General features: G+C 33.5%; 1 long non-coding RNA gene across 2 annotated transcripts; it reads right to left on the bottom strand.

The window, feature by feature from the left end:
• Positions 1-5,776: 5,776 nt before the first annotated feature.
• On the bottom strand, positions 5,777-16,449 carry LOC143247759 (uncharacterized). Of its 2 annotated transcripts, none has more exons than XR_013026702.1 (5): positions 16,136-16,449; positions 14,762-14,922; positions 8,181-8,368; positions 7,027-7,119; positions 5,777-6,091 (listed from the first exon to the last, which is right to left on the bottom strand). It is a non-coding gene; the product is annotated as an uncharacterized LOC143247759 (long non-coding RNA). The 2 variants fall into 2 exon arrangements; XR_013026701.1 differs by having other exon boundaries at positions 14,781-14,922; positions 16,136-16,437.
• Between the last annotated feature and the right edge of the window lie 7,615 nt (positions 16,450-24,064).

Raw genomic sequence — 24,064 nt, 5'->3', positions numbered from 1 at the left:
ATTCAGTCACATCTACAGAAAAATAAGAGTATAATACCACAGAAACATAAGTCAAATGAAATGCTGATAAATGTGTACAGAGACGTGGCTAGTTTTATGTTTTTTCAGCTTCTGTTTTCGTACGTTATATTTAGGTTTTTGTCTCGTTTGTTTTAGTTCTATTTACGTTAGCACTGCATTATTCATGTGTGTTTTGTAATATTTTTTGTGTTTCTCACTGAAACTTTTCTGAACCGTAATTTTTTGGCTTTAAATAAATTCCTGTAAAAAAAACAATCTCATTTGTCTTTGTGTGCGAGTACATGTTTGGTAATTTATTCTATCAAGAAAAAATATAGAAAGGAATGCCACTGTAACAATGCCACTGTTCATAGATTACACATAACCTATACGAGTAGTCTCTTGTGATTGTGTAATAATATAAACAGATCTGAAGCTGAGATTTACTAAGGGGATAAATATAAGGGTGCCCGGTTTTTATCCCAGTTTATAAATAGCCAACAAACTTTTGTCAAATATGCCATTTTTGAATCCAAAAATTGAGATTACAATTATATTCTCCTAACTTCTTCTTTGATATTATCCTGAAGTCATAATTCCCCTACCCAACCCTCTGGTGATATTTTTATAAGACGAACGAACAGTTCGAGACAGAAGCACGGAGACAATGACGACAAACTTTTAGGTGTAATTCAACTATTTTGCGACTGTAAATTCAGATCAGTATATGCTCTATTTCATTTCTAAAAAGCTAGGAAAACAACTGCCTGATCGGAGCAGTCCAAAGACGATAATTCGACCTTTTAGGTTAAATTGCGTAAGGCTTTAACACGTATGACATCATGATTCTTAACTTTGTTATGTATACACTATACTACTAGCAATTGTACAGTACTGTGACACCGTCTTCATATAAAGTTAGTGAAAAGAACCGACAAATCAACAAAATCAATTTAGGACTGTCTGGAAAAGTGCATGAGTTAAACAAGTTCAAGTGAGCAAGGTTAGGCTTAACGTTCGTGGCCTCAGTTGCAATGTATTTGCATTGGGCCTAACGTTAGAGTTGTAATCTGAGAACCGAGTGGCAATAACGTTAGGCCTAAATACACTAAAATGTACTTAGACTAGTTTAGTGTAAGTACACTGGAAACGCTATTGTAGCCTGAAATAATGAAGTGGACTATTTCCAACTTAAAGCCGTTGTTTTGAATTTTCTTTCGCATCCATGCATGCAGATAAAGTGTCAGAAATATGCCTATTTTGTTGATGTATGGTTTGTTGGCTCATTTCAAGTTCCCAGGTCAAAACTGAGCTCAAAGTCGAGGTTACAACTCATTCTTCAGATATTTTAGTTGGATTAAGATACTCTAACCTAGGCCTAACCCATTATTTAGTAGTTCAACATGCTGTGCAGTTTACAATTGATCATATGTTATGTACGTGTACCAGTACAGAACTATCACTGTATATAGGCTACTACAGTCCAGAGCTCAAAATTAAGAACTGCCCAACGTCCTGGGGCATATAAATATTACCTGAGGGCAACAGTTCTTGCTATGTCTATTTCTCGAGCAGATAAGTGATATTTTATGTATAAATAATTGTCTTATTGGTCATCCTTAACGGATTTTTGCCGATAATGGGCAATAACAGCCTGTAATAAAACTGGATGCCGGACAAACAAGCCGCGATTTCTTTCATTAGACATATTCCCCATGCTGCATGGGCAACACATATTGTGACATATAGATTAAAAGGTACATGTGAAAACTATATTGAACAGCCTTGTTTGGTAGTTTCCGTGTGCCGATGACATCACTTTTGGGTTACAGGGTTTCAGAGTTAGCGATTTTTGTGAACAGGTACCCTCCCTCCAGTATCTGGTTGTCTCCATATAATTTACCTAGCCCAACAAGTCCGTGCGTCCAATAAACAGAACAGCAGTTCTTCTCTGTGGTTAATTTGTGATTTTACCAAAGAATGGGACTTTGTTGAAATATTTCAAAAAAAAGCAAAGGAAATATGATTATGATAGTTTAGAATTGAATAGAGAAAGTGATATTAGTAAAGACAATAGTTGTACAAAGCAAAAGGAACTCTGTAGTGAAGATGACAGAATTGAGAAGGATAAAAAAGTCGAGGAAAAAGCAGACAACACCGTGTCAGTGGGATCATTCCTGCCGCTTCGGTAGCAAGATCAAGCAGTCAAGGAGATAACTTCTGCATAATGCAATAAGAAGTATGACTTGGAGAAGCAATCTTGGAGTTACCTACCGAAATGGGAAGAAGCAGTCCCTTGGTTAAAGTTTGATCAAGAAACTAATGAAATGTTTTGCAAGGAATGCAAAAGCCACAAAAATGTGTGTGAAGGAGATGGTATCTTTGTAAAAGGTACCAGTAATTTTCAACTACAATTGATCAAAGCCCACGATATAAGTAGAAGGAATACTCCGTGTGTTCAAGCTGCCAATGCTGAATCTAATCCACAGATTCAGCAGATAGATTTATGCATGAGAAATTTACATGCTTATCAGCTTGAGAAACTGGAAAAACATTTCACCACCACTTCTTACTTAGTAGTAACAGAACAGCCGTTTTCTCTATTTGGGCCTTTATGTGAGTTACAGAAAATAAATGGAGTGCAGCTAGGAGACACGTACATAAATGATAAATCAGAGAAATGTGTTATCACATGTATTAATGACATTATGATGTAAGATCTGTGTGCAGACCTTGATAATGCTGCAGTGTTTTTTCTTCATCTCAGATGTATCTAAAGACACTGGAGTAATTGAAGAAGAAACTGTATTTGTTAAGGCAGGAAATGTTGTTACAAAATTTATGGCCTTGCAAGCCCCACCCAGTGATATTGCCACACGATTGAAAACAGCAATTTAAAAAGCATTTGAGACAGTTGGTGTGAAGAACTGCAAAATAAAGGCAACCACTATAGGTACTGATGGTGTTTCCATCAATGATAGAGCAGAAAATGGACTAATCACACTTCTTACTAGAGATGGGATGTCATGGTTAGTTGGGGTGTAGTGTGTGGCCCACTTTTATGAAAGGGGACTGTTGGATGTTGTGAAGGAATAAAAAGTTTCTTTGGTGCATAAAATACTTTCTGTTAGGACTTTACAAACAGTATCATTTGAGTGCCAAAGCAAGCAGGGAATTAAAAAAGTGTCAGTGATGCTCTAGAAGAAAAAACATTAAATCCTGTGAACATCCTAGGAACAAGATGGGCTCCTCATCTCTACAGAGCACTTGAAGATCTGATGAATAAAAAATTTCAAATCCATATATATGTATTAAGACCATATAGCTGAGTAAAAAGATGCTAGTGCTACAATGGTTGGAAAGCTACAAAAAACATCGGGTCTGTTCTTGGATAACATAGCAGTATTCACTGGTCAGCCCATCTCACCATGGCTTATTACAGTCCCAAAATGTGGTCTTCCTTTAAATCAATTGAGAAAAGCAGGTACTCCCAGGACAAGAGAAATGGCATACAATTCAGCAGTGAACATAAAAAATGTTGAGGGGATTCTGTGTGCAATCATCGAGACACAACAAACCATGGCAGAGCCCACAGGGTCACCTGATTTCAAACCATCCATATAAATAGGAATAAAAGGATGGTTCAAAATCAGGTGACTGTATGGGCACTGCCATAGTTTGTTGTGGTTCGGTGGTTTCACACAGAATTCCTTCAACATTTTCTGTGTTCACTGCTGAACTGTACGCTATTTCTCTTGCCCTGGATCACATAGAAGCAAAGCAGGACCTAAATTGCACTATTTGTACTGACTCGCTCTGTTCTGTGCTGGCCCTGGAATTGCTTCACATTTTCTCACCAATATTCAAAAGCGACTGGCCCATTTCTCTTTTAATATCTACTTCTATCCAGTTTTTCTAAATACCAGGCCATGTTGGTATTCACAGGAATGGGCTTGCTGATACTGCAGCTAAATCTGTCTGCTCTGACATTATCACTGCTGTGTCTGTTCCATACATGGACTATGGTCCTGTATTCAAGACTCAGCTCTGTGCCAGTTGGCTTGGAGTGAGCAACGTGAAAACAAGCTTTTCCAAATAAAACCCTCTATTGAACTTTGGCCGTCTTGCTTCCATAAGTATCAGAAAAAGGAAGTTTTCTTAACTAGACTATGCATTGGTCACAGTTTTTTAACTCATTGTTTTCTTTTATCTGGCACTGATGCACCACTGTGTTGTCTCTAACATTCAGGTCACAACAAGTCACATTTTATTGTCTTGCTGTCGTTTACGGCTCTCAACGACAGCACCAATATAAACATGTTTTGTCCCATGGTTTATCAGTAACATTACAAATATTTTTAGTTTTTTAAAGGCCATTAATCTTCTTAATGCCATTTAAGTTTTTTAATTTATACATTACATGTTTTTTAATGTAATTCTCTTTTTAAGAATCAAAGTCCATGTAGTTTGATTTGAAATTAAAAAATGGCCATTACATCAAATAGCTCAAAACCAGAACTGGAAAGGCCAACTTCAAGTGTCTAATGCTGTGCTGTTTGAACTACTCATTATTCATCCTGATGAGTTATAATTATTAAAATTTTGCTATAAGTCTTTTAAAACTTGTCTTATTTTACTTTCTGAAAACGGCCATAATACCAAATAACTCTAAACCGAAGCTTCTAGAAATCAAGAGAAACAATTTATTTTGTACATTTAGCAAGAATGTTCACTGCTTTATTGAAACAATATTGATGAATTAATACCAATACCACAAGTTGCAGCCTGTGAATGAAGAGTGGATATTGTTCACTGGTACCTTCAATACAGGTCCAGAATGTGTTGTCCTTCAAAACAGTAACATATATGCATCTGTTCCTATTAGTCAATCGATTCACTTGAAGGAAACATACAAAATTATCAAAATTCTTGTTAATAAGGTCTAATACAAAGAACATGGCTGGCTATTTTGTGTAAAGTTGAAAGTCCTTTGAATGTTGTTGTATTAAACACCCAGTCAGACAAATGGGATAAATTTGGAAAAAACAATGGGATTGTTTGTGAAATGGGATAAATGACACAAAATCAATGCTGGATAAGAAGTAATGACCACGCAAAGTCAGCTGGATATCAGAATTAAAAACATTGAATATGAAAGTTTGGTTGACACAAAGAACGTCCTATTACCTTCATTTCATATAAAACTGGGCTTGATAGATCAGTTTGTAACAATCTTAAACAAAGATGGTGACTGTTTCATGTACCTGTTTGAGGAATTTCCAGCAATTTCAGAAGCAACACTTAAAAGGATTTTGTTTAGCATCAGATTAGGAAACTAACGTAAAATGAACATATCTAAGTCTGTTTGTTTACTTGAAATTTTTCATTTAGCCACACAAAAGCTATCCCAAAATTAGCTATGAAAGATTAAAGAACATGCAGCTAGTCATCAGTACCCACTGTCAACTTTTGGGTTACTTTTTATTGAAGAAAAGTAGGGTTGATTATAATATTATAATGACTACTTGGCTGAAAAAAACAAGCATGTTTGTTTGGACAAGGATTCAACCCACAATTCACAGACTGCGAGTTGAAATTGCAATATGCAAGATCATAAGACGTAGTTTTGACACTAAATGATGTAGATTTCACAAAAATATCAGGATGAATCTGAATGCATATCTGTTTGACACCAACTTTCCTCTCATTTATTCATTTTTTTATTTTTATCAAAACACATTATAAAAAATGTTCATTGTGGCAAATAAAACAATAATTTGATCTAAGAAAGAGTTTTATTTATTCCTAGTTTGTAACAACATTCTTACATGGAGGAGAAATGGATATTATTTTCAAAATCTAAGAAGCTGAATAATAGGAAGTTGTGGCACCCAATATACTACTGCCCTTGAAGAAATCTAAGAAATACAATCTGTTAATTTTCTTGTCCTAAAATGATGCCAGTCTTCATGGTCAATATATTTCAACATGCATATTGGGATATTTGGTTTTTGAGCTATTAATGTGTATCTAGTTATCACTGTAGTGAGCTGTATTGTTTTCACTGGTCAGCTACTTCAATGAACGGATGCTGTATTAAATAATAAAAAACATTTGTTTAACAAAAGTGCTTATTATACATGGTGTTCGGAAAGTCACTGTGCACTTATATATTTATTAACAGACATGTTTCAATATAGAATACAGGAGGTAAATATGAATGACAATTATAAACAATATTGAAAGTGACCCCTGTTGGCATCAATACAGGCTTAGATCCTATCTTATTTTGTTTCTAAATACCGCTATCAGTTGCTGGCTTGAAATAGACTGAATAGACGTATGATAACAAAATTGCACAGTGACTTTCCGAACATCCTGTACATCACATACAGTTTGTTTAATTAGTCTCTTTATACACTTTCACACAGTACTGTATTTTGTCATTCTTTCCATTTTATGGGCTAATTCTTCCATGTTATTACAATCAGTAATAGAATTCCCTATACTTGTACCTTGGACATGTCATAATGGTTCTGTTTGAATGAATATAGTGATAAAATTTAGGGCCTGAAATAAATGTCATGGTACTACACACAATGTTTTAACTGTGTAGAAAGAATCTAGCATATTGAACAAGTATATGCTAGAATGAATAAATTTAATAGCAATCCACAAATAAATCTTGATAAAAATAGTGTTAACACACATATGACGTTATCATTCCACAGCCCAAAAAGAGGAGAGAATTGTCAGTATATCAGAGACTTTGCTTAAAAGCTTTATGTGATGCTAGTTGGAGTCTTCATCTAATTGCTGTAGACTTGAACCACAGAGAGTTTACAATATGATAACCTCACCAATTTTGGATGTAAATTTATTATTACTATCTCTAATGTTATTTAACATTTTTGTCATCACTAGAGAAATAAAAAGTGTTATAGAAGTATTCAGTGGTTTGGTAAGAAGATCTCTTCCATAAAAAAAACCTCTTAATAGTTACTAATAACAATCAATATAACATACTTCTTTATAAACTGCTGCTATTTCATTTTGATAAACACAGGTTTGGGCAAGAACATCAGTCATACAGCCAACTGTTAAATATTCCATTATTACCTAAACAAACAAAGTTTACAATTTCACTTACATTTTATTATTTAATAAAATTATACATAATAATGAGACAAAATAATTTATTTTCCTCTTTTAATAATATTGTAAGTAACCATATATCTAATAAAAACAGAAGTTTTTCAAACAGTTGTTCATGAAGTGGGAACTGAGGTAACAACAGTTGTTTAAAATTATTTAAGTAAGATTTTTATTATCTAGAAAGATTTGTGGTTCATAAAAATATTACAAATTTAATTTCAAGTGTTAAGAAAGTGTGAATTAGCTTTGTTTGTTTTTGAAGTTTTGCACAAAGCTACACAAGGGATATCTGCACGTGAATTAGCAAAGACCACTCTTTCTACTTTTTGTTACTTCTTCAATTTCTAACTTTTATTTTTCTACCTCAAAGAATGTTTTTCGTTTTTTGGAAGTACACTCTTTTTATATATTGGTAACTAATGCTGTAATCTGATTCTCAACAATTATAAAAGATTGCATTGGATTGTATTTTGTGTAAGACTGAAAATTTAATAATTTAATAGTTATTGTATTACACACTAAACAATGTTTACAGTTTTGTAAATCACGCTACATTTGAGAGTATTGTAATAAGCTGCAAATAATTTAACAAACTCAACCTTTCTTGAATAAATTAATTTCAACAACCATGTATATAACACTGTGTGTGAAACATACAACAAAGATGAATCAAGCATAATAAAAACTAAAGAATGCTGGTTAGAAATAACATACTGGTAGAAGCTTAGAAGAGAAATATATAAAGTTATTTCAAAGTTATTTATATATGGAATGAATTAAAAAAGTCATTGTATCAGAACCAAATGTGGCTGCAACCTCCCACACTAAAACTGTCATGTATTACTTACAACTACAATTTAAACAAAGCAAACCTGAGAGAGTGATATATAAAAATATTCTCAAACTTGTAAAATTGTTGAAATTGACCATTTAATTAAATAAAGACAATATGTTAGCATACAATTTATAACAGGTACGATTAAAATTAAAAAAATTAACTAAAATGTAACATTAATAAGACTAACCCAAAGCTCATCACCAACAAGATAGCTAACCAAATAGTTGACGATGGTTTGGATGTTTACTTTTGTCCACCACTATAAGTTCGGTGACAATAAGCTCTTTTCTTGGTTGCTGGTTTTCATTGATCTCTTTAATTGCAACTTAAAACCCAGTAGCAGTTACTATGGCTGTGTAGATAGTTCCTGAACCACTGAAACAATAAAAGTATCATTAGAATTTGTAATGTGCTACAACGTGAACATATTACCACATGCTACTTATAAAATTATTGTACCTTTTGAAAAGTAATGGATTAACACATGTTTCTAGTCTTATATTTTGTAAGGTGATAAAACTGTATACTTTCCTTGTATGTTTATTATACAGCAGTTAGAAAATTGTGTACAGTTACTTTTAATTATATGAATTCTACTCTAAAACACTGATAAAAAATAAATGGTGCATTATATTCACACAAGTAAGCACCATTCCTCCAAGCTATATTAATAATCTTTTGGAGGTGTGTGTAGCTGTTACATTCATGATGTCCTCATAATATGATGTTAGTTTCGAATATTTAATACAATAGTTCTGCTAAGATTATATGCAGAAATTCATACATTTTATTAAATCTATGGTTTTAATCCTTACAATATTAATAACACTATGGATTATTTTGATCTATAAGCCTTGTAAACGTTACTGTGATCACACTTTGAAAGTTCCTTGGAAATAATATATTTCTACACTATTATTTTACTCTTCATAATTTGTCAAATCTCCCACTAAATCAAAATGTACAATTATTTAGTTACACATTTTAACACTTTCTGAGTTATGCAACTATTTTGCTGGGACTGAAATAATTACTACTGAATGTAAGCTCTTTTTGGGTGAATCAAATTATCAACTTGTAACACTACATTTTTTTTTCTTTCCTTGGTAGGTCATAAAAATGTTAGATGTTTTTAATATTCAAAATTACTAAATTTTTTATTTGAATCATATTTTCAATACTTCAGGAATACCATTCTACAGACTGATTAACCTGCATATTTATTTTCAATCTACATCACGTATTCTATAAAATTGTTGTGATATTTATAATTTTCTGTACTAAAAATTAACTTCCAATAAGTACTTATCTCCTTTACACAGGCCTAGAATAACCAGACAGTTAAAATCCTCAACTCTTAATCTAAAGGTTGCTAGTTTCAATTCCCATCACACCAAACATGCTCACCCTTTCAACCGTAGGGGCCTTCTAATGTTACAGTCAATCCTAATATTCATTGGTAGAGAAGTAGCCCAAGAGTTGGCAGTGGGTGGTGATGACTAGCTGTCTTCCCTCTAGTCTTACACTGCCCAATTAAGGATGGCTAGTGGAGATAGACCTCATGTAGCTTTCATGAAATTAAAAAGAAACTAACAATCCTTTTACATCAATAGATATTCTCATTCAATGCTGCCATTTATTTGTAAAACTTGTTTTCAAGCATGTCATGAGTTTTTGCCTCCTCTTGATTGCAAATTATTCATTAAAATTATCATGTGATAACCCTCCATCAGTAATAGTGCAAGGTATTCTCATTATGCTTGTCTTCCTCTGTTAAATTCTACCAGATATCACTTTGAGTTCTCTTAGAATTTGGAAGCATCAGGTTTTAATGAAGAGGTAAGATGGGAAGTGTGAAGTTCTAACTTCCAATACAGTACATTATGTCATATCAACAGATAGCGAGAATCTTACATTGAATAGGTCGAAGAAACAGTTTGAGAGAATGAAAGGAGCATCCTCCAAAGCCATCCAGAGGACACACCTGAAGACAAGAAAGTCAAATTTGGAGAACTGGTGTGGAGATCGTCTGAGCCAGGTATACATTTCACCCATATAAGAAAGGTGTGGTACTTATGGGAAAACTGGAAAGTAATAAGGGCTACCAATCTTCAGTAGAAGAAAAGTGAGGGCATAAAATACAGTGGAGAGTCTGAAGGAACAACAACACATGAAACAGTGTAATGGATGATCACAAAAACCTATTTTCAAATGCAGACCATAATGATTCACTCAATACAAGGCATGGTAGGGATGAAGAGCTATTCTATTCTACCTTAACCATATATGTTTTGGTTTAGGATAATGGTTACTTTGATAATACTTTCACAGTTGACTAGATGCCCCCATTAGTTCTGTCAAGGCTATATAAAATAAACTTAAAACAGATTTATCAGAGATCCATAGTATGAAAAATCAACTTTGGAAGTACTGATGTGATTAGTTATTGTAATTTACAAAAACAGAGGCATTCGTGTAATCCACACCCTGCATACTGGCAGATTTGATGATTTATTGAGATGGAAGATTAGTGTAAGAAAATATTACATTGTAAAGAACATGGAGTTTACCAAACACAAGTTCTAACTTGTTGATAATCTATAATTAGTTCACATGTTTACCACTTTGCAAAATAAAATTGACAAGTACCATCTGTGATGACTCATGTTAGGTACAGCAACACCTAGAAGTCAACTAGCACATGCCCTAGTAAGAAGTTCTGAGCTAGAATCATAAAAATAACTCAGAATTTTATGTTTCATATTTATCAAGCTGAGGTACCTGTCCTTTATTTGTGCATGAACTTAAACAAAATTGAGGTGGAAGATATGATAAATGAGAAAAATCTTTATTTTCATACAATTCATTTATAACATTCATTTACTACACTGCATAATGGTCATTACGACCCTGTAGAAAGAGGTAGTATCAATTGTAATGTCAGTAGGGGTGCATTCTGTTACCTGCTTTCAACAGCCAGTTCATCACATCTTTCTACAGTGTTTTACATGATTATTTAATAGAAAACCAATGGCTACAGAAGTGTCTTACAGACAGGTCAAAGTAAGAAATTATTATAATTCAAACAACAGCTTTTCATACCAGCCTTATGGTGGCTGTTGAAATGGAAACTTCATCTAAGTTTATGCATTATTGTAACAAAGGCAGTCATTTTGTTCATTTAATTCCTCCAAAGAGAGCCCAGCACAGTCTCTGAGATGTATATATTAAATGTTTGTGTGCTTTTCCCCCACACTGTGTGCATGCATATTAGAGAAAATTGTATAAACGTGTCTTACTTTTTAGTTTAAGAACAAGACACCATCTACGATTATAATTAATGTTAACTTAATCAAAGTGTTCAATAACAGCAATAATGGGGGTGGAGGAGTTACGAACCCTACATTAATATGCCCCTTTCCAAATTATCTTCACATTTACTCATGAAGAAGGATAATCATCTATTGAAAGCACTGCTGTTTTGGTCTTCTTTGAAAACATTTCACACAGTTTGGTTAAGACTGGTCCAGTGAACCTGAATTAGTTAGATAGTGGAACAAGAGACAGACACAGAATTTTGTTTTATATATATACACACAATATAGAATTGAGGTATATGGTATCTGTATACCAACTAATTCTTCTTTCAACAAATCAAGACTGGATTTAGAAAGCTATTTTCCTTCTTTTCTCAGACATAGATATAAGTTTCATTTCCAGAACACTGAGAACAGTTGTTATTCTATTTATCAGGTGGGTATCAATAGTACTTTAAGTCCACTGCCATGTTTGTTGATTTATGAAAAAAAAAGTAAAATTAAATATAATACAGCTTTATTATTGTCTGGTTACTCTGGTTGTTATCATCTATAATTTGATTAAACAACCTTTAATTACTTTTCGTGAAGATAGCCAAAACAGCATGTACGCTAAAATACGTAAACAAAACTTTCCCAACAAGAGGCTCCTGAGTAAATGAAGTTTCACTTTACAGAATCAGGAAAATAAATTTTAAAAAATTCTTACAAGCTTTTTAACAGTTGACTAGAAATATCCACTTATCAAAACTTGTTTCCAGTTCAGCATGTGAATGCTTTGTTTGTGCATCAAATGCATCAAATATGTTTGCCTTTAAAAGTATTAAAGCTTATAAAGCAGTTAAATGTTTCTATTTGCAATAAATGCATTTTAAAACATTTTATCAATCAGATTTTTTTTGGAAATAATAAACATAAACACCACTTTCTTCTTTTCAAACAGAATAAGAACATGTAATTATTAGATTAATTATGTTTGACAATCAAACACATTCATCACTACCAGACATGTGAAGAGAGAAAAGAATATTGTTTTTCACCTGCTCTGGATCCCTCAGACCCATGGGGTCCAACATGGTCACCACTTGCCACATGCCAAAACAGCTATTGACCTGTGCTGAACTGGTGCTTTACTTCTACCACCTATTTTTTAGTCTAATTAATTCTATCAATACATAATTTAAAACATTACTATGTACCATCTGTAAAAACACAGATAATTTTTTTGCCGCATAGCGAAAATTGTAACACATTTTAAACTCTTTTGGTGACTATGAAATACATTTGGACACTGGTGTATTAGACCTAAAAGCACACCCACTCCCACAGCTTTTTAAAGAACCACAATTATTCCAATGTTCTGATTTCATTCCAGTTAGAAACTTACTTTCAAATAGTGTATATAATAAATTGGTGTGTTGGACTAAGGATTCTTTTACAGTGGGTGTTTGTTACATTTTGGAGATAAATTCGAAAATAAATGAACAGCATGCATTCCACTTATTTTAAAATATGTTCAAAACAAGTGAAACATATGACACAGTCTTCACACTACATGTATCACAACTGGATCTAAATACTGTGTGGTTCTCTTGACAAAAATCCATTTTGGCCAAATTCAATTGGTTTAAAATGCAGTTGACAAGCCAAACTATTTTTCTCTACTTTAAATGATTAACTTCTGTCTGACTGAAACTCTCTTTTCCTTGGTTTTACTTTTGGCACACTTCCTACTCTGTGGTCTCTTTTATGGTTGTTGACACTTTTAATATCTTGCATTGAGGCATTCTAGAAATCTCTGTAGCCTTGATATCAATTACGCAACTTCCAATAACCATCTGCTTTCAACTTTCTTATTGTGAAGCAAAACAGTCATGAAATATTAACTCACAAAATAAATTAACACTACCTACATTAAACAGTGTATTCTATCTTACAACCCTGAACTTATATATTTTAGTCACTACACTACTTGCCATTGGTTGAAAACACTTAAAGTTTGTTGTAATGCAGTTTTTGAAGAGGAGGAAAAGAGAAAGTGGACCAGTTTGAACAATTCTTGAATTTCAAAAGATAACTTAATTTTAGTGAAAATACTTGATCAAAAACTTTGAATGTTTTTGTATACAAAAAACTTGTAATATTTACAGAAAGCTAGTCAGATTTTGTGAAGATACACATATCATTTTAAAAGTTACAGTGTGGAAACTGATGATTATGAACAAAGTCACACACAGCGAGTCTGTAATGAAAGGGTTCATTTCTTTTGTTCCTATCCCCCTCTTACATGACATTTTAAGAAAAGAAATGTAGTTCCTCTATCCAGTAAGTATTTATTGCACTGGCTACTGAACCTTACCCTTCCAAGAAGCCAACAGTTGTTAACTACTATTCACAGCAGTGGATATACTAATTAGACTCCTTACTGAAAACCTGTATGCATCTGTTGGATGCAGTTTGTTTCACTGTTACTTTGTGTTGTATCTTACCACTTGTACTTGAATGAAAGGAAAAAGAAAGAGAGTAAGATATTTGATATAGACCGAAGATAGTTTAGAGACAGCAGAGTTGTTTTACAGCACCTAAAAAAAAAAGATAACATCCCATACCACTTTAAGCTTTGATGTGATGCTTATAATGCCAACAAACATCTCATCAGGGTCCCAGCAACATAAGAACTGGTAACTACAATTTTCTCTCCACATGTAAATTCTAGGTGATTTTCACCCAATATCTAAAGCATTTTGAACTGTATGTAATTATCATAACACAATAACACTTTTAAACAAATGTGTTCTTTCATTTTATACTTAAAATAATTACTAATAATACTCCAGTTTTTATCTCACAATAAGGCACAAAGCCTTCCAGAATGAAATTTCAGTCATCACAAGACATTTCACAGTTTGGTTTTTAATAGGAGCTCAATAACATGAACAATGGGGGTGGATGGTTGGCCTAAAGTACCTGCCTTTCTCCTCTTATGCTCCAAAAGTACTCTTTTCTTGGTGATAAAACATTGTCCATAATTAGACCTTGCCTGCTGTGAGCTTGAAATACAAATGTCAGCTTTAAAAATAACTGACACATATACACATATTAAATTTGATATACAAGAAATTGCTGTTCAATTTTACATTTTAAAAGGGTTTGTAAGACTGACTGAAAAGAATGAGAGATCTACATCGATCAACCCGTATGTAGTAGAGGAAATCTACAGCCTTCTGTAACCACTCCCTTATAACAGGTTTTGCATCAGATTGCTTAAAAACTAAGCCCCATTTTGTTTATTCCCTGCCTTTATAATATCCTCCAGATGTTACTGTAGGAGCTACACCATGTATGTTTAGCTCACTTCAAGAAATTTAATGTTTGAAAAAAAAAAAAAGGAAATGGACAAACGTGTAATGCGTGCTGTGGAGTGACTGACACCTCTACCCCATAGTTTCACCTCCACTGTTTATTGGTACCTTTCCTTCTGATGGACAGATTCTTCCTTCACAGGTTTCTTCAAATTAATCTTGTTAAGCATAACTGACGCGACTACTAGGAGCTGGAAAGTTGAACTTGAAGGCCATTCACACAGTGAAAAAGGCTTAAAATCTTATAGTTCTGTAAAGAAGAAAAATACACTTTTGTTCACACTAAATCTTGTTCTGAACACAAAATCTCAATTTAGTCCCAATTTAATTTTAACATTTTACTAATTCCTGGACAATTAAGATTCAAGTCACCTAAAATTTGCATAGCTTTTCTTTTCCAGTTAAATATAGAATTATAAGAAAGTTAACTGTTTAACAAGTTTTACTGCTATTCATTTAATGTTCCTATAAAAAAATTACCTTTGAGAAAAAACAGAATAGTATTCAGTAAAAATCTTTACAAAGTTCCTAAATGGAAAAACTTCAAGTAGGTACTTTTTCATGTGCAGTAAGCAATATGTAGACTAAATTACAAACTACAATACCCATACAGTAAGACAGTACAAACAATTCATGAGGTAAAAAAACAGCAAAAGCACAATATGAAATTATTAAAACTATAAAAGTAATAAAAAGAATGATAAACAAAAACTTAATCACAGGCAACATTTAAAGAAAATATTAAACAAGTGAGAGATACCAGTACAGCATTATAAGCAAAAGACCCCAGAAACATTTCAAACAAAAATATAGTAGCATTCTTACTGTTTTGTATGAAAATATTAAAACTCCCACAACCATAGTAAACTGTATGATTTTGTAAAGTTCATTATAACACACTATTTCTTACATCTAGAATATTGCAATAACCTGTTTTGTTTTTCATACTCAAGTTCAAATTCACTCCTCCACAATAACCAACAGTTAAACACACAAAAAACAAGAGTTCTAAACATTAATATGGATAATACCCCATACCATTTTTAACAAATGACTTAAGGTCACCATTTATCAAGCCTGCTCATTCTACATAAAAATATATGGCAAACTTATTTAGTAGAAATATACAATTCTGGTCAAAACAATGCTAAACAGAAGTAAAACTAACTTAAACCTAATGTTAAGAGCTTATGTATGTGCTAAAATTTTAATGTTCATTATGCCTTAAATAACATGATTTGTTTAGGTCACTTCAAGTTTAATTTATCATAACTTTTATTAGCTGAAAAAGAATTTGTCTAGAATTAAAATTAATTCAGCGTCTTTGTTTTCAGACAACTATTTGACGCACCATCACCCCCCCCTAAGAAAGAGGCCTAGCCAGTTTGGGTGACATATCATAGTATTTGCGTAATAAATAAATAATTTTGTGTTTGAAACCACACTTGCATATGCATGTTTACCTCTTTCTCCATTCCTGACTTAACAACCCTGAACTCGCGTTTTACGGAAACTTTTGGCTTTTTCTGTTAAATATCAGTGTACGAGAACACTAATCACACCACGACGAACTAGCGACGTTTGTTACTTGTTATTCTCTGTCATGTAGTTATGCACTGAATAGTGAAACAAGCATTAATCTAATGAATTGTTTGATTATGTTGATAAAGGTTATAATCACAAAATATTACAGTTATAATATGAAAACGTCCTCCTCTTTCCTTTTTTGATAGAAGGGTTTTATGATTTTTACAAGTGTGAATTACTATTTACCACTATGTTAGAAACCCAAACTGCAGTCTGGAATGCCTACTGCAGTCATATTGAAATAGAAAAAAGGTTCTGTGCGAATTACGATTTACCCGTTTGTGTTTTACTCTCAGGGAATACGTACGCAGTCTGACTGAAATTTACATTTACTTGTTTAAAATATTCAAGTCAATTTTACAGGGAGAAAAGAGGTTTGTGCTCTGAGGTACACTGTCCGAAAGTTTTTGGAGATTAATATCTTTCGCTAGAAAACTATTTTTTGTCCTCTTTTAACACATATACCGAATCTAAAATTGCGCTGTTTTATGATTGTTACTGGTTACACATGGTTTCTACACGTTTGTATATGTCTCCTTGACAGCATAGTACCGTTTAAGACATTAAAATGTCCATGTTAAGATCCTAATTTGTAGCATTAATATAAATGTCCGAGCGCCTTTATGAAAATATCATTATGAAGACAAGATAATACAGGTGTTTGTTCAGTTTGTAAAATAATTTTCCTCTACACGCCATTGGGGTAGAGAATGTTGACTACCAAAAGGTCGCTGATTAAAGTAGCATAAATTTCACATAAAACACTCATATATTGAAGGAAGGTCAAATCTCCTCCTGTTGTCTAATATTCTATGGAATTATTTACTGTTGTCGAGTCGTAACAACATGCGAGACATGCCTTTTCCTACTTCTTTATCTACGATATCGAATACTATTAAGTAATTTCAGTTATTCATTACATTTAACTTATCCAGTTGAGCAGAAAAATGGACATTTGCTTGAGATAATACAAGGTTATATAATTACAGAAACCCCTTTTTGTTACAGTTGTATAAACTATTAAGCAAGAGTAGAACTTTGCACTTTATGCGTCCTGTTTAGTTTGTACACATGTTGACTACTGTACGAAATTTTCCTCAATGTACATATGTTGTAACTTCACTAAGATCTTTTTAAGAGTATACTAAGATATACACTTTATTACTGAAGAAATGTCTTTATGGAAATACACACATTTGTACTGAAGTTAGATTATTATTAAAATATTCACATTAGTTTTCCGTTTTGCACGTTGTAAGTGAAGAGGAAGTATGTGGCTATAATGAAAGATGATTGTCAACCATCGTCTTAAAGTAGGTGCTGAGGCTCTTGAGGTGTAATCAGGTCTTGATGGGAGTGGCTGAAGTATTATCCCATTACTATTCTTAAGGCCTGGCATGGCCAAGCGCGTAAGGCGTGCGACTCCTAATCCGAGGGTCGTGGGTTCGCGCCCCCGTCGCGCTAAACATGCTCGCCCTCCCAGCCGTGTGGGTGTATAATGTGACGGTCAATCCCACTATTCGTTGGTAAAAGAGTAGCCCAAGAGTTGGCGGTGGGTGGTGATGACTAGCTGCCTTCCCTCCAGTCTTACACTGCTAAATTAGGGACTGCTAGCACAGATAGCCCTCGAGTAGCTTTGTGCGAAATTCAAAACAAACAAACAAAATACTATTCTTAAACGGGTGTTTCTTTTTGTCTTTTCAACATTATTCAGCTGCGTAGCACTATGTTAATCATTCATAGCAGAGATAAGACCTTCGAAAAGCATAATTATTGATATTCTTCAGTCCCATTTTCTAATGCATCTTTCAGTCATTGATGTATTTAGTAGTTCTGGTTACCACAGTGTTAATATTACTGATGAAAATGAGTTGTCTGTCAAAGTTTACTCTTTCTAAAGTACTTCAGTGTTTCTTTCAGAGGGATGTCACTGCTTTCAATGGCTGCTAATGGTTCATCTTCAACAGCATGCCTATTACTGAGTGTACAGAACATAACTGTGGGTTTTAAAGGATGGGTGACTATTCCTGGGTTACTGAACCATTTTTACACCTTGCTGAGAGATTGTTGTATCAAGTGTTCTGTTTTAACTTTGCTAGAGGCTCTGCTCTATTCCGGAATGTCGTCAGCAAATTTTAGATCCATAGTTCAGATGTTGAAGAGGACTGACAATATTGGTGATCTTTGAAGCATACTGGCATTGATAGTAATCTCAGTCTAATTACCAGATTTCGTGTTTCAGGGTACATATTCTGTTAAATCTTAAATATGCTGCATGATGCATTTTCTGAATATTTTATCAGCGAAAATGGGCAGGTGGAGTTTATTGTAAGCATCTTCTAGACCTAAAACCACTACCGAGATGTTTGACCATATTTCAAAGTCTTCCATCATGGTGAAATTAGTTAATATATCTGTGCATGTAGGTCTTCCTTTGCCTTTATTTATACAGAATGAAGTACTGTCATTACCTTAAATGACTGCTTGATATTATCATGTGTTTGAATATTGTGTTAGTCATGAGCTTGTGGAAGTGTCAGGTTCTATACTTTGTAATTATTGCCTCCTTTGCACAACCTGGGTCTTACCCCTTTAATATAAACTAAGTTTGAGCCGAAATACAATTTAATTCAATGTGAAATACGAGTAGGTAATTTGTTGCCAACAAACGGTAATACGTTGCAAAATAATGTCCTGACGGGTCATTGCGGGAGGAACGGAGCTCGTGTACTCAGCGAGGTTCCTCAAATGACCAGCAGGAGAACTTCATCCAAATTTTCATTAAAATATCAATATTAGTACTCAACTGGATCATCAGTAAAATATTCTTGTGGGCACTTCACTAGATTGTTATTAGAATATCATACTGGTACATCTGGATCTTTATTAGAATATACCCTCGTACTTCATATGACTATCAGTACGAGAATGAGAGTAGGAAGTTGGCTAAATTAATTCCTTGTACTTCAATATAAAATTCCCTTGTCGTATTTCTATAGCAAATTTTCAAGTAAGCATCAACTTCTTTGAAGGCTTTCATGTAAATCACTTTAAACACTTAATTAAAACTTGGCACTCTTATATATCCTTCTTCTAGAATAATCAAGTCAGTTCAAACCGTTTATTTTCAATGTTTTATTGTTAATACTTGATTAATGATGTGCTTGCATATATTAACACTTACAAAACAAATTAAAAATACATCAAGCTGCAGTTGAAAGTTTCGAGAACCACTGCATGTGTAAAATCACAGGAACGTGTCCAAAACTGCTTTTCCAGCGAGCATTAAGTGATAATTTTAACCCCAAGTTTATTAAAGCTGTTAAAGTCGTCTGATTTAAGTGATATTCTTTAACCGCTGATCTCATCAACGTTCTAAACGTCTCCAGGAACGAACATAGTTCTAGTTCTGCATCCAGTCGGAGTTCTGGATTTTAGTACATCTCACAAAGAATTTCATCCAAACCACTTGACGGAGAGTTTTTGGTGATAATAACTTCCTTTTATTTCATTAAAGTTAAAATTATCAACGGACAATAAGTGAAACGAGAACACTACATATGTGAAAAATTCTAAATTTAAAGAGGTCAACTTTTGTGAGAAAACTCAACTTGGTCAGTTTTAACAAAAGGAGAATCGTGGAAAACATAGTAACGTCGAAAGCTGTCTATATCTCTGTTTGGGACTTGTAAGAAAAATTATATATGTACCAAATCTCATTTACGTTGGCCTAAATACGGTGGAACAATCGTCAAACAACCCTAAAATTATGTTCTTTGTGACATTTTGACCTCCTAAAATTAATAAAAATAAGTAAATCCATCATTTGTGTTTGTAACTATGTGGCACCTGTAATAAAGTATAATTTTGTCAGATCTCATGTAAAGCTTGTCAAAAGTCCCCCACTCATACAGCGCTAGGTCTACGAATTTACAACGCTGAAATCTGGTGTTCGATTCCCCCTTTTTGAATTCAGCAGATAGCCCCGATTTGGCTTTGCTATAAGAAAACACCCACAAAAAAAACTTGTCAAAATACTTCCAAGTAACTGAACAAAAACTCCATCTTTATTTTCTTTTTTTGAGCTCTAAACTCTTAAAAAGCCTCAAAATGGGAAACCCAATTTTTTATTTTTCTTATTTATATCAATCAATTGGGCACATCAAAATTTATATTTTTTTGTGCAAAGTTTTATTTTAGTGCTGTAAAATGACTCAAACGAGCCCAAAATACACATTTTGGGTTGTTTGACCTTGATCCCTAAAATCCTTAAAAGGCCTAAAAGAAATTGAAAAAGGTGTCTGGACGTATTGGACCACAGTATTATTTTACAAAGTTTACATGATGAAATATAAGTTTGGGTGAATTTTATATGTGATGAAGATAATTTTCAACAGAAAAACGTTGAAAATTTGAAGAAAACAAGAACAACAAAAGACATTAAAAGGCGTGCACTTCGTAATCTGAGGGTCGCGGGTTCGCGCCCGAGTCGCGCCAAACATGCTCGCCCTCCCAGCCGGGGCGTTATACTGTGACGGTCAATCCCACTATTCGTTGGTAAAAGAGTAGCCCAAGAATTGGCGGTGGGTGGTGATGACTAGCTGCCTTCCCTCTAGTCTTACACTGCTAAATTAGGGACGGCTAGCACAGATAGCCCTCGAGTAGCTTTGTGCGAAATTCCAAAACAAACAAACCAAACGCTTAGTGTAAAAGACCGTGTATTAACATTCATATTTTCATTTGCTATCTTACTATCCTTGCGTTAATTTTGTTTTACTGAATATATGTATGAATGTTGTATATTTATCGATTTTAATGAATTAATTAAACATATGTTTAATTCATGAAGTGTAAAACACATATTTTAAATTGTTGTCATGTAGCAACAAACTGATCCACAAAAAATAAAAGGCCGAGGCTTTGGGTTTGTGTGTGACCTCTCATAAGTCCAAGAGAAAAGAGCCTAGAAATTTAAAATTTTGTACACATACTACATGAGGGTATTATTACTTATCCACGTGTGTGCACATCTTGTTAATGATAAATATAGTGAGAAACTACAAACTAAAGAAGAGTAACGACCATAGCACCAAGGAAAAATAATCTGACACCTGAGATGTTGCACCCACACTGAAGGTGTGCACCTAGGTATTACTTATTCACGTGGGGGTGCAGATGTCTGAGAAAAAAAATTATTATGCAAACTAGCGAAAAACCACATAGAAGAGAAATGTCGGCGTCATAGTTAATCAACAGTATTATAAAACTGTTTGTTGTGAATGACATCATTTAGTGTTGAACTTAGGCTTAACGTTGATCTAAAATTACAAGATTTCTTTTTCAAGACTAAGATATGTTCATATTAATAAAATGTCATACATAAAATCATTTTATGCAAGAGATGGCACTGACGTAGCAGTTTCGGATGAAAATATCCAAACAAAAACATACAAACAAGCAATATTTTAGTTCATTTATAATCGAGATTTAAATAATAAAGGATCGTGTCAATTTAAAAATGTGTTGTGTATTTGACAAAATATACTTCAGAAAAAAATCCACATTCTTAAAGGACCCCTCGTTACATTTAGTGAAATAGCTAAGTCAGAGGCTAGTTAAGACACCGGTAGGGTTTGCTTCGATTTGAAACTTGATCAGAGTGAGAGCAGTAAGCCTAAATCATCCGTCGTTACCAGATATTTGTTTGAACATTTGGCCGAATAAAGGAATTAACTGCCACTTTTATAAACCAACAGAACAGAGACAAACTATTGTTTAACACTAAGGAGCCCAACAATAAGCCAATATATTTTACACGTATAACAGTGCTCATGAAAAAACGTAAGTTAATGTAGGTAACTCGGAATCACACACTGGGTTATTATCGGGTTTGAGGTAAAAACGTGCTTTTATGTTTAGCTTTAGCATAAAAAATGTTTTATTTGTGTTTCGGCTTGTGAGAAAATATATTCATGGTACGTAAAACAGAAATGTGCGTTTGTTCATTAAAGTTGTTAAAAAATGCTTGTAACACTTTGGGATCATCGATACATTAAAAGAGCAACAATGAAAACAAGTAAACCAGAGTCTATAGGTTCGATATTAAGGGTAACTATACATCGATATCCCTTTGTAACTGTGTGAGAATTTCCAAACAAAGAAACAAAATAATATTTAGAGAAAAGAAAGGTCAAACGTCTTTTCCAGCAGTAACACCTGAGAGAACTTTTACCACATACAGTTATGTGTTTCTGGTGCAAGGCATGGATTTTATATTGAAACTTAAGAAAAAAATAATGTATCTCTGGAAAGTTCTCTTGTCTTCTAGTAGCACAAAGGTATAACTACGAATTTCCAACGCTAGAATCCGGGTTTAGATACATGTGGTGGGCATAACAGAGATAGTCCATAATGTAGCTTTGTGCTTAACTACAAATAAAGAAGAACTAGAATATTTTTATATGGAACAGAAATATATTTCCCGAAAAATAGAAGACAAATTCACGTGATCCTTCTTCAGAACTTTCTTCTGACAGTCACAAACCATCAAATGTAACAAAATATATAAAAAGAAAGTTGTCAGATGTGGTTGAGGTACACGCTGTTCACCTAAACACAAGTAATTAACACATTTTAAATATGTCATCTTGCTTGTTGTTCATTTGTTGGATTTCTCAAAAAGCCACGTCAATGCCATCTGTGCTAAATCTGAAGAGACAGCCTAGAGTGAAGGCAGATAGTCCACCTTGCAACCCTATTTTATTTCTTGTCTGATCAAACAGTAGGATTTGACCTTCTCTCTTATAATGGAAACACGTGCCCAATGTGTGGAGCACAACTAGACTGGACGATGACGAAATGAATACCACAAAAAACTGTATGACAAACTACATTATTAGAATACATAAAAGTAAGAAAGAAATAAACGAAGAGAAGAAAGCAACAAATACAAAGTTCAGTCAGTTAGATCATTATGGTGAAATACAAATTTCGGTTGGCATTGGCTCAACAGGTTGTTCTGAGACGTTTGAGCGCAAATAAACATAAACTTCATCATTATAAATATATATATATAGATTGAAAAACGTACACTAATATACATTTACTGTGTTGGGCCCAAACAACAACAAAAAAAAACCTCAAAACACCGTAGATATAATTAATTAAAAGATATTAAACCTTCATTTGTCAATTGTCCATGTTTTAGGACACGTTATTCAAAAGATGTATTCTATCATTTTAAACACTGCTTCACGTTGAGCATCATTTTAATCACCGTCTATGAAAATAACAAACAAACAAAACATATTTCCTCTGGTGGGTCAGTAGTAAGTATTCAATATCATGACATTAAAAAACCAGGTTTCGGTGCTCCTGGGTGTAGAACACAACTAGCCATTTGTAGGTTTCTGTAACAATCGAATAAACCCAATTATCATACACTTGTATTAGTCATATTATGTCTTTAATAATGAACTTTATTGATGAGCTCTGACTGAGTGAAACGCTTCGTCTTCAATGGATACGACCGAATCAGTGTGATTTGAATACTATTATTATATATCCTTCTAACTGTCGAAACTTTCTAAAGGACTAACTGTAGAATATAGTATTATAAGTGTGATAGGTCTAACATTCATGTCTGATGACAAGTATGTTAATTATAATCATGCTTTGCCAACATGATCCATAAATTAATTCACTCCTGATTTATGATTGACGTTTATAGTCAACAAGAAGTTGAATAAACTGTCATCACACTTAAAATCGTCGCTTTACAATCACATTAATACAATTTCAACTCT

Source organism: Tachypleus tridentatus, chromosome 3 (assembly GCF_004210375.1).
Source record: "Tachypleus tridentatus isolate NWPU-2018 chromosome 3, ASM421037v1, whole genome shotgun sequence".
In the NCBI taxonomy this organism is placed as follows: Eukaryota; Metazoa; Arthropoda; class Merostomata; order Xiphosura; family Limulidae; genus Tachypleus; species Tachypleus tridentatus.
This window is presented reverse-complemented; position numbering and strand designations above follow the sequence as displayed.